Below are 11,467 nucleotides of genomic sequence, written 5' to 3' on the forward strand. Positions count from 1 at the left end.
TCCAACTCACATGCCTGAATGTGAAGTGCAGTGATTCCTCAAAAATCTATCTGTTAGCACCTTGGACTACGAGATGCTGTAAGCTTCTCTTGCATCACTTTAATTTACTGTCAAGATGACATGCTAGGATGTGAAATGCAGTGATTAATTAAAAAAACTATCTGTTAGCACCTGGGAATAGCAGATGCTGTAAGTTTTTGTTGCATCACTTTACTTTAATCTGCAACTGACAAGCTTGTATGTGAAGTGTACAGATTAAATAGAAATATTTTAGTACCAGGGAATAGCAGGTGCTGTAAGATTGTATTGCATCCCTTTAATTTATGTTCAAGCTATCATGTTCAAATTTGAATTGCAGTGAATAATTAACTCAAACTATCTGTTAGCACCTGGGAATAGCAGATGCTGTAAGTTTTTTTTGCATCACTTTCATTTACTCTCCAACTCACATGCCTGAATGTGAAGTGCAGTGATTCATCAAAAAACTATATGTTAGCATATTGGATTACGAGATGCTGTAAGCTTCTCTTGCATCACTTTAATTAACTGTCAAGATGACATGCTAGGATGTGAAATGCAGTGATTAATTAAAAAAACTATCTGTTAGCACCTGGGAATAGCAGATGCTGTAAGTTTTTGTTGCATCACTTTACTTTAATCTGCAATTGACAAGCTTGTATGTGAAGTGTACAGATTAAATAGAAATATTTTAGTACCAGGGAATAGCAGGTGCTGTAAGATTGTTTGCATCCCTTTAATTTATGTTCAAGCTATCATGTTCAAATTTGAAGTGCAGTGAATAATTAGTGCCTCCGTATACCAGCTCCGTATTGTAAGCTTTTATTGCATCATTTAATTACATTCAAGATAACATTCTAGAATGTCAAGTGCAGGGATTAATAAAAAAAATTGTCAGATTGGTCTTTGATCATATTTGCTATGATTAGGCAATTTGAGTAAGTGTTTAGGGCTTACGGCCACACCAGCTTGAGAACGCCCAATCTCATCTGACCTTGGAAGCTAAGCAAGTTTGGGCCTGAATAGTACTGAGGTGGGACCCTACCTAGGAATACCAGGTGCTGTAAGCTTTTCTTGCATCACTTTAATTTACTTTCAAGCTGACATGCTCAAATGTGAAGTGCAGTGATTAATAAAAAAAACTATCTGTTAGCACCTGGGAATAGCAGATGCTGTAAGTTTTTTTTGCATCACTTTCATTTACTCTCCAACTCACATGCCTGAATGTGAAGTGCAGTGATTCCTCAAAAATCTATCTGTTAGCACCTTGGACTACGAGATGCTGTAAGCTTCTCTTGCATCACTTTAATTTACTTTCAAGATGACATGCTAGGATGTGAAGTGCAGTGATTTATTAAAAAAACTATCTGTTAGCACCTGGGAATAGCAAATGCTGTAAGTTTTTGTTGCATCACTTTACTTTAATCTGCAACTGACAAGCTTGTATGTGAAGTGTAGAGATTAAATAGAAATATTTTAGTACCAGGGAATAGCAGGTGCTGTAAGATTGTATTGCATCCCTTTAATTTATGTTCAAGCTATCATGTTCAAATTTGAAGTGCAGTGAATAATTAGTGCCTCCGTATTCCAGCTCCGTATTGTAAGCTTTTATTGCATCATTTAATTACATTCAAGATAACATTCTAGAATGTCAAGTGCAGGGATTAATAAAAAAAAATTGTCAGATTGGTCTTTGATCATATTTGCTATGATTAGGCAATTTGAGTAAGTGTTTAAGGCTTACGGCCACACCAGCTTGAGAACGCCCAATCTCATCTGACCTTGGAAGCTAAGCAAGTTTGGGCCTGAATAGTAGTGAGGTGGGACCCTACCTAGGAATACCAGGTGCTGTAAGCTTTTCTTGCATCACTTTAATTTACTTTCAAGCTGACATGCTCAAATGTGAAGTGCAGTGATTAATAAAAAAAACTATCTGTTAGCACCTGGGAATAGCAGATGCTGTAAGTTTTTTTTGCATCACTTTCATTTACTCTCCAACTCACATGCCTGAATGTGAAGTGCAGTGATTCATCAAAAAACTATATGTTAGCACCTTGGACTACGAGATGCTGTAAGCTTCTCTTGCATCACTTTAATTTACTGTCAAGATGACATGCTAGGATGTGAAATGCAGTGATTAATTAAAAAAACTATCTGTTAGCACCTGGGAATAGCAGATGCTGTAAGTTTTTGTTGCATCACTTTACTTTAATCTGCAACTGACAAGCTTGTATGTGAAGTGTACAGATTAAATAGAAATATTTTAGTACCAGGGAATAGCAGGTGCTGTAAGATTGTATTGCATCCCTTTAATTTATGTTCAAGCTATCATGTTCAAATTTGAAGTGCAGTGAATAATTAACTCAAACTATCTGTTAGCACCTGGGAATAGCAGATGCTGTAAGTTTTTTTTGCATCACTTTCATTTACTCTCCAACTCACATGCCTGAATGTGAAGTGCAGTGATTCCTCAAAAATCTATCTGTTAGCACCTTGGACTACGAGATGCTGTAAGCTTCTCTTGCATCACTTTAATTTACTTTCAAGATGACATGCTAGGATGTGAAGTGCAGTGATTAATTAAAAAAACTATTTGTTAGCACCTGGGAATAGCAAATGCTGTAAGTTTTTGTTGCATCACTTTACTTTAATCTGCAACTGACAAGCTTGTATGTGAAGTGTACAGATTAAATAGAAATATTTTAGTACCAGGGAATAGCAGGTGCTGTAAGATTGTATTGCATCCCTTTAATTTATGTTCAAGCTATCATGTTCAAATTTGAAGTGCAGTGAATAATTAACTCAAACTATCTGTTAGCACCTGGGAATAGCAGATGCTGTAAGTTTTTTTTGCATCACTTTCATTTACTCTCCAACTCACATGCCTGAATGTGAAGTGCAGTGATTCATCAAAAAACTATATGTTAGCACCTTGGACTACGAGATGCTGTAAGCTTCTCTTGCATCACTTTAATTTACTGTCAAGATGACATGCTAGGATGTGAAATGCAGTGATTAATTAAAAAAACTATCTGTTAGCACCTGGGAATAGCAGATGCTGTAAGTTTTTGTTGCATCACTTTACTTTAATCTGCAACTGACAAGCTTGTATGTGAAGTGTACAGATTAAATAGAAATATTTTAGTACCAGGGAATAGCAGGTGCTGTAAGATTGTATTGCATCCCTTTAATTTATGTTCAAGCTATCATGTTCAAATTTGAAGTGCAGTGAATAATTAACTCAAACTATCTGTTAGCACCTGGGAATAGCAGATGCTGTAAGTTTTTTTTGCATCACTTTCATTTACTCTCCAACTCACATGCCTGAATGTGAAGTGCAGTGATTCATCAAAAAACTATATGTTAGCACATTGGACTACGAGATGCTGTAAGCTTCTCTTGCATCACTTTAATTTACTTTCAAGATGACATGCTAGGATGTGAAGTGCAGTGATTAATTAAAAAAACTATCTGTTAGCACCTGGGAATAGCAAATGCTGTAAGTTTTTGTTGCATCACTTTACTTTAATCTGCAACTGACAAGCTTGTATGTGAAGTGTACAGATTAAATAGAAATATTTTAGTACCAGGGAATAGCAGGTGCTGTAAGATTGTATTGCATCCCTTTAATTTATGTTCAAGCTATCATGTTCAAATTTGAAGTGCAGTGAATAATTAACTCAAACTATCTGTTAGCACCTGGGAATAGCAGATGCTGTAAGTTTTTTTTGCATCACTTTCATTTACTCTCCAACTCACATGCCTGAATGTGAAGTGCAGTGATTCATCAAAAAACTATATGTCAGCACCTTGGACTACGAGATGCTGTAAGCTTCTCTTGCATCACTTTAATTTACTGTCAAGATGACATGCTAGGATGTGAAATGCAGTGATTAATTAAAAAAACTATCTGTTAGCACCTGGGAATAGCAGATGCTGTAAGTTTTTGTTGCATCACTTTACTTTAATCTGCAACTGACAAGCTTGTATGTGAAGTGTACAGATTAAATAGAAATATTTTAGTACCAGGGAATAGCAGGTGCTGTAAGATTGTATTGCATCCCTTTAATTTATGTTCAAGCTATCATGTTCAAATTTGAAGTGCAGTGAATAATTAACTCAAACTATCTGTTAGCACCTGGGAATAGCAGATGCTGTAAGTTTTTTTTGCATCACTTTCATTTACTCTCCAACTCACATGCCTGAATGTGAAGTGCAGTGATTCATCAAAAAACTATATGTTAGCACATTGGACTACGAGATGCTGTAAGCTTCTCTTGCATCACTTTAATTTACTTTCAAGATGACATGCTAGGATGTGAAGTGCAGTGATTAATTAAAAAAACTATCTGTTAGCACCTGGGAATAGCAAATGCTGTAAGTTTTTGTTGCATCACTTTACTTTAATCTGCAACTGACAAGCTTGTATGTGAAGTGTACAGATTAAATAGAAATATTTTAGTACCAGGGAATAGCAGGTGCTGTAAGATTGTATTGCATCCCTTTAATTTATGTTCAAGCTATCATGTTCAAATTTGAAGTGCAGTGAATAATTAACTCAAACTATCTGTTAGCACCTGGGAATAGCAGATGCTGTAAGTTTTTTTTGCATCACTTTCATTTACTCTCCAACTCACATGCCTGAATGTGAAGTGCAGTGATTCATCAAAAAACTATATGTTAGCACCTTGGACTACGAGATGCTGTAAGCTTCTCTTGCATCACTTTAATTTACTGTCAAGATGACATGCTAGGATGTGAAATGCAGTGATTAATTAAAAAAACTATCTGTTAGCACCTGGGAATAGCAGATGCTGTAAGTTTTTGTTGCATCACTTTACTTTAATCTGCAACTGACAAGCTTGTATGTGAAGTGTACAGATTAAATAGAAATATTTTAGTACCAGGGAATAGCAGGTGCTGTAAGATTGTATTGCATCCCTTTAATTTATGTTCAAGCTATCATGTTCAAATTTGAAGTGCAGTGAATAATTAACTCAAACTATCTGTTAGCACCTGGGAATAGCAGATGCTGTAAGTTTTTTTTGCATCACTTTCATTTACTCTCCAACTCACATGCCTGAATGTGAAGTGCAGTGATTCATCAAAAAACTATATGTTAGCACATTGGACTACGAGATGCTGTAAGCTTCTCTTGCATAACTTTAATTAACTGTCAAGATGACATGCTAGGATGTGAAATGCAGTGATTAATTAAAAAAACTATCTGTTAGCACCTGGGAATAGCAGATGCTGTAAGTTTTTGTTGCATCACTTTACTTTAATCTGCAACTGACAAGCTTGTATGTGAAGTGTACAGATTAAATAGAAATATTTTAGTACCAGGGAATAGCAGGTGCTGTAAGATTGTTTGCATCCCTTTAATTTATGTTCAAGCTATCATGTTCAAATTTGAAGTGCAGTGAATAATTAGTGCCTCCGTATACCAGCTCCGTATTGTAAGCTTTTATTGCATCATTTAATTACATTCAAGATAACATTCTAGAATGTCAAGTGCAGGGATTAATAAAAAAAATTGTCAGATTGGTCTTTGATCATATTTGCTATGATTAGGCAATTTGAGTAAGTGTTTAAGGCTTACGGCCACACCATCTTGAGAACGCCCAATCTCATCTGACCTTGGAAGCTAAGCAAGTTTGGGCCTGAATAGTACTGAGGTGGGACCCTACCTAGGAATACCAGGTGCTGTAAGCTTTTCTTGCATCACTTTAATTTACTTTCAAGCTGACATGCTCAAATGTGAAGTGCAGTGATTAATAAAAAAAACTATCTGTTAGCACCTGGGAATAGCAGATGCTGTAAGTTTTTTTTGCATCACTTTCATTTACTCTCCAACTCACATGCCTGAATGTGAAGTGCAGTGATTCCTCAAAAATCTATCTGTTAGCACCTTGGACTACGAGATGCTGTAAGCTTCTCTTGCATCACTTTAATTTACTTTCAAGATGACATGCTAGGATGTGAAGTGCAGTGATTAATTAAAAAAACTATCTGTTAGCACCTGGGTATAGCAAATGCTGTAAGTTTTTGTTGCATCACTTTACTTTAATCTGCAACTGACAAGCTTGTATGTGAAGTGTACAGATTAAATAGAAATATTTTAGTACCAGGGAATAGCAGGTGCTGTAAGATTGTATTGCATCCCTTTAATTTATGTTCAAGCTATCATGTTCAAATTTGAAGTGCAGTGAATAATTAACTCAAACTATCTGTTAGCACCTGGGAATAGCAGATGCTGTAAGTTTTTTTTGCATCACTTTCATTTACTCTCCAACTCACATGCCTGAATGTGAAGTGCAGTGATTCCTCAAAAATCTATCTGTTAGCACCTTGGACTATGAGATGCTGTAAGCTTCTCTTGCATCACTTTAATTTACTGTCAAGATGACATGCTACGATGTGAAATGCAGTGATTAATTAAAAAAAATATCTGTTAGCACCTGGGAATAGCAAATGCTGTAAGTTTTTGTTGCATCACTTTACTTTAATCTGCAACTGACAAGCTTGTATGTGAAGTGTACAGATTAAATAGAAATATTTTAGTACCAGGGAATAGCAGGTGCTGTAAGATTGTATTGCATCCCTTTAATTTATGTTCAAGCTATCATGTTCAAATTTGAAGTGCAGTGAATAATTAACTCAAACTATCTGTTAGCACCTGGGAATAGCAGATGCTGTAAGTTTTTTTTGCATCACTTTCATTTACTCTCCAACTCACATGCCTGAATGTGAAGTGCAGTGATTCATCAAAAAACTATATGTTAGCACCTTGGACTACGAGATGCTGTAAGCTTCTCTTGCATCACTTTAATTTACTGTCAAGATGACATGCTAGGATGTGAAATGCAGTGATTAATTAAAAAAACTATCTGTTAGCACCTGGGAATAGCAGATGCTGTAAGTTTTTGTTGCATCACTTTACTTTAATCTGCAACTGACAAGCTTGTATGTGAAGTGTACAGATTAAATAGAAATATTTTAGTACCAGGGAATAGCAGGTGCTGTAAGATTGTATTGCATCCCTTTAATTTATGTTCAAGCTATCATGTTCAAATTTGAAGTGCAGTGAATAATTAACTCAAACTATCTGTTAGCACCTGGGAATAGCAGATGCTGTAAGTTTTTTTTGCATCACTTTCATTTACTCTCCAACTCACATGCCTGAATGTGAAGTGCAGTGATTCATCAAAAAACTATATGTTAGCACATTGGACTACGAGATGCTGTAAGCTTCTCTTGCATAACTTTAATTAACTGTCAAGATGACATGCTAGGATGTGAAATGCAGTGATTAATTAAAAAAACTATCTGTTAGCACCTGGGAATAGCAGATGCTGTAAGTTTTTGTTGCATCACTTTACTTTAATCTGCAACTGACAAGCTTGTATGTGAAGTGTACAGATTAAATAGAAATATTTTAGTACCAGGGAATAGCAGGTGCTGTAAGATTGTTTGCATCCCTTTAATTTATGTTCAAGCTATCATGTTCAAATTTGAAGTGCAGTGAATAATTAGTGCCTCCGTATACCAGCTCCGTATTGTAAGCTTTTATTGCATCATTTAATTACATTCAAGATAACATTCTAGAATGTCAAGTGCAGGGATTAATAAAAAAAATTGTCAGATTGGTCTTTGATCATATTTGCTATGATTAGGCAATTTGAGTAAGTGTTTAAGGCTTACGGCCACACCATCTTGAGAACGCCCAATCTCATCTGACCTTGGAAGCTAAGCAAGTTTGGGCCTGAATAGTACTGAGGTGGGACCCTACCTAGGAATACCAGGTGCTGTAAGCTTTTCTTGCATCACTTTAATTTACTTTCAAGCTGACATGCTCAAATGTGAAGTGCAGTGATTAATAAAAAAAACTATCTGTTAGCACCTGGGAATAGCAGATGCTGTAAGTTTTTTTTGCATCACTTTCATTTACTCTCCAACTCACATGCCTGAATGTGAAGTGCAGTGATTCCTCAAAAATCTATCTGTTAGCACCTTGGACTACGAGATGCTGTAAGCTTCTCTTGCATCACTTTAATTTACTTTCAAGATGACATGCTAGGATGTGAAGTGCAGTGATTAATTAAAAAAACTATCTGTTAGCACCTGGGAATAGCAAATGCTGTAAGTTTTTGTTGCATCACTTTACTTTAATCTGCAACTGACAAGCTTGTATGTGAAGTGTACAGATTAAATAGAAATATTTTAGTACCAGGGAATAGCAGGTGCTGTAAGATTGTATTGCATCCCTTTAATTTATGTTCAAGCTATCATGTTCAAATTTGAAGTGCAGTGAATAATTAACTCAAATTATCTGTTAGCACCTGGGAATAGCAGATGCTGTAAGTTTTTTTTGCATCACTTTCATTTACTCTCCAACTCACATGCCTGAATGTGAAGTGCAGTGATTCATCAAAAAACTATATGTTAGCACCTTGGACTACGAGATGCTGTAAGCTTCTCTTGCATCACTTTAATTTACTGTCAAGATGACATGCTAGGATGTGAAATGCAGTGATTAATTAAAAAAACTATCTGTTAGCACCTGGGAATAGCAGATGCTGTAAATTTTTGTTGCATCACTTTACTTTAATCTGCAACTGACAAGCTTGTATGTGAAGTGTACAGATTAAATAGAAATATTTTAGTACCAGGGAATAGCAGGTGCTGTAAGATTGTATTGCATCCCTTTAATTTATGTTCAAGCTATCATGTTCAAATTTGAAGTGCAGTGAATAATTAACTCAAACTATCTGTTAGCACCTGGGAATAGCAGATGCTGTAAGTTTTTTTTGCATCACTTTCATTTACTCTCCAACTCACATGCCTGAATGTGAAGTGCAGTGATTCCTCAAAAATCTATCTGTTAGCACCTTGGACTATGAGATGCTGTAAGCTTCTCTTGCATCACTTTAATTTACTGTCAAGATGACATGCTACGATGTGAAATGCAGTGATTAATTAAAAAAAATATCTGTTAGCACCTGGGAATAGCAAATGCTGTAAGTTTTTGTTGCATCACTTTACTTTAATCTGCAACTGACAAGCTTGTATGTGAAGTGTACAGATTAAATAGAAATATTTTAGTACCAGGGAATAGCAGGTGCTGTAAGATTGTATTGCATCCCTTTAATTTATGTTCAAGCTATCATGTTCAAATTTGAAGTGCAGTGAATAATTAACTCAAACTATCTGTTAGCACCTGGGAATAGCAGATGCTGTAAGTTTTTTTTGCATCACTTTCATTTACTCTCCAACTCACATGCCTGAATGTGAAGTGCAGTGATTCATCAAAAAACTATATGTTAGCACCTTGGACTACGAGATGCTGTAAGCTTCTCTTGCATCACTTTAATTTACTGTCAAGATGACATGCTAGGATGTGAAATGCAGTGATTAATTAAAAAAACTATCTGTTAGCACCTGGGAATAGCAGATGCTGTAAGTTTTTGTTGCATCACTTTACTTTAATCTGCAACTGACAAGCTTGTATGTGAAGTGTACAGATTAAATAGAAATATTTTAGTACCAGGGAATAGCAGGTGCTGTAAGATTGTATTGCATCCCTTTAATTTATGTTCAAGCTATCATGTTCAAATTTGAAGTGCAGTGAATAATTAACTCAAACTATCTGTTAGCACCTGGGAATAGCAGATGCTGTAAGTTTTTTTTGCATCACTTTCATTTACTCTCCAACTCACATGCCTGAATGTGAAGTGCAGTGATTCATCAAAAAACTATATGTTAGCACATTGGACTACGAGATGCTGTAAGCTTCTCTTGCATCACTTTAATTTACTTTCAAGATGACATGCTAGGATGTGAAGTGCAGTGATTAATTAAAAAAACTATCTGTTAGCACCTGGGAATAGCAAATGCTGTAAGTTTTTGTTGCATCACTTTACTTTAATCTGCAACTGACAAGCTTGTATGTGAAGTGTACAGATTAAATAGAAATATTTTAGTACCAGGGAATAGCAGGTGCTGTAAGATTGTATTGCATCCCTTTAATTTATGTTCAAGCTATCATGTTCAAATTTGAAGTGCAGTGAATAATTAACTCAAACTATCTGTTAGCACCTGGGAATAGCAGATGCTGTAAGTTTTTTTTGCATCACTTTCATTTACTCTCCAACTCACATGCCTGAATGTGAAGTGCAGTGATTCATCAAAAAACTATATGTCAGCACCTTGGACTACGAGATGCTGTAAGCTTCTCTTGCATCACTTTAATTTACTGTCAAGATGACATGCTAGGATGTGAAATGCAGTGATTAATTAAAAAAACTATCTGTTAGCACCTGGGAATAGCAGATGCTGTAAGTTTTTGTTGCATCACTTTACTTTAATCTGCAACTGACAAGCTTGTATGTGAAGTGTACAGATTAAATAGAAATATTTTAGTACCAGGGAATAGCAGGTGCTGTAAGATTGTATTGCATCCCTTTAATTTATGTTCAAGCTATCATGTTCAAATTTGAAGTGCAGTGAATAATTAACTCAAACTATCTGTTAGCACCTGGGAATAGCAGATGCTGTAAGTTTTTTTTGCATCACTTTCATTTACTCTCCAACTCACATGCCTGAATGTGAAGTGTAGTGATTCATCAAAAAACTATATGTTAGCACCTTGGACTACGAGATGCTGTAAGCTTCTCTTGCATCACTTTAATTTACTGTCAAGATGACATGCTAGGATGTGAAATGCAGTGATTAATTAAAAAAACTATCTGTTAGCACCTGGGAATAGCAGATGCTGTAAGTTTTTGTTGCATCACTTTACTTTAATCTGCAACTGACAAGCTTGTATGTGAAGTGTACAGATTAAATAGAAATATTTTAGTACCAGGGAATAGCAGGTGCTGTAAGATTGTATTGCATCCCTTTAATTTATGTTCAAGCTATCATGTTCAAATTTGAAGTGCAGTGAATAATTAACTCAAACTATCTGTTAGCACCTGGGAATAGCAGATGCTGTAAGTTTTTTTTGCATCACTTTCATTTACTCTCCAACTCACATGCCTGAATGTGAAGTGCAGTGATTCATCAAAAAACTATATGTTAGCACATTGGACTACGAGATGCTGTAAGCTTCTCTTGCATCACTTTAATTAACTGTCAAGATGACATGCTAGGATGTGAAATGCAGTGATTAATTAAAAAAACTATCTGTTAGCACCTGGGAATAGCAGATGCTGTAAGTTTTTGTTGCATCACTTTACTTTAATCTGCAACTGACAAGCTTGTATGTGAAGTGTACAGATTAAATAGAAATATTTTAGTACCAGGGAATAGCAGGTGCTGTAAGATTGTTTGCATCCCTTTAATTTATGTTCAAGCTATCATGTTCAAATTTGAAGTGCAGTGAATAATTAACTCAAACTATCTGTTAGCACCTGGGAATAGCAGATGCTGTAAGTTTTTTTTGCAT

General features: G+C 35.6%; 4 pseudogenes; all 4 read left to right on the plus strand.

Annotated features, from left to right (window-relative positions):
- The first annotated feature begins 969 nt into the window (after nt 1–969).
- Nucleotides 970–1,088, plus strand: LOC145644471 (5S ribosomal RNA; annotated as a pseudogene).
- Nucleotides 1,089–1,756: 668 nt separating this feature from the next.
- LOC145648434 (5S ribosomal RNA) lies at nt 1,757–1,875 on the plus strand (annotated as a pseudogene).
- Nucleotides 1,876–5,614: 3,739 nt separating this feature from the next.
- LOC145647534 (5S ribosomal RNA) lies at nt 5,615–5,733 on the plus strand (annotated as a pseudogene).
- A 1,983-nt stretch (nt 5,734–7,716) lies between these two features.
- Nucleotides 7,717–7,835, plus strand: LOC145647535 (5S ribosomal RNA; annotated as a pseudogene).
- Nucleotides 7,836–11,467: the final 3,632 nt, after the last annotated feature.

This window comes from Electrophorus electricus, chromosome 13 (assembly GCF_041902795.1).
Source record: "Electrophorus electricus isolate QZ-2024a chromosome 13, ASM4190279v1, whole genome shotgun sequence".
NCBI lineage: Eukaryota > Metazoa > Chordata > Actinopteri > Gymnotiformes > Gymnotidae > Electrophorus > Electrophorus electricus.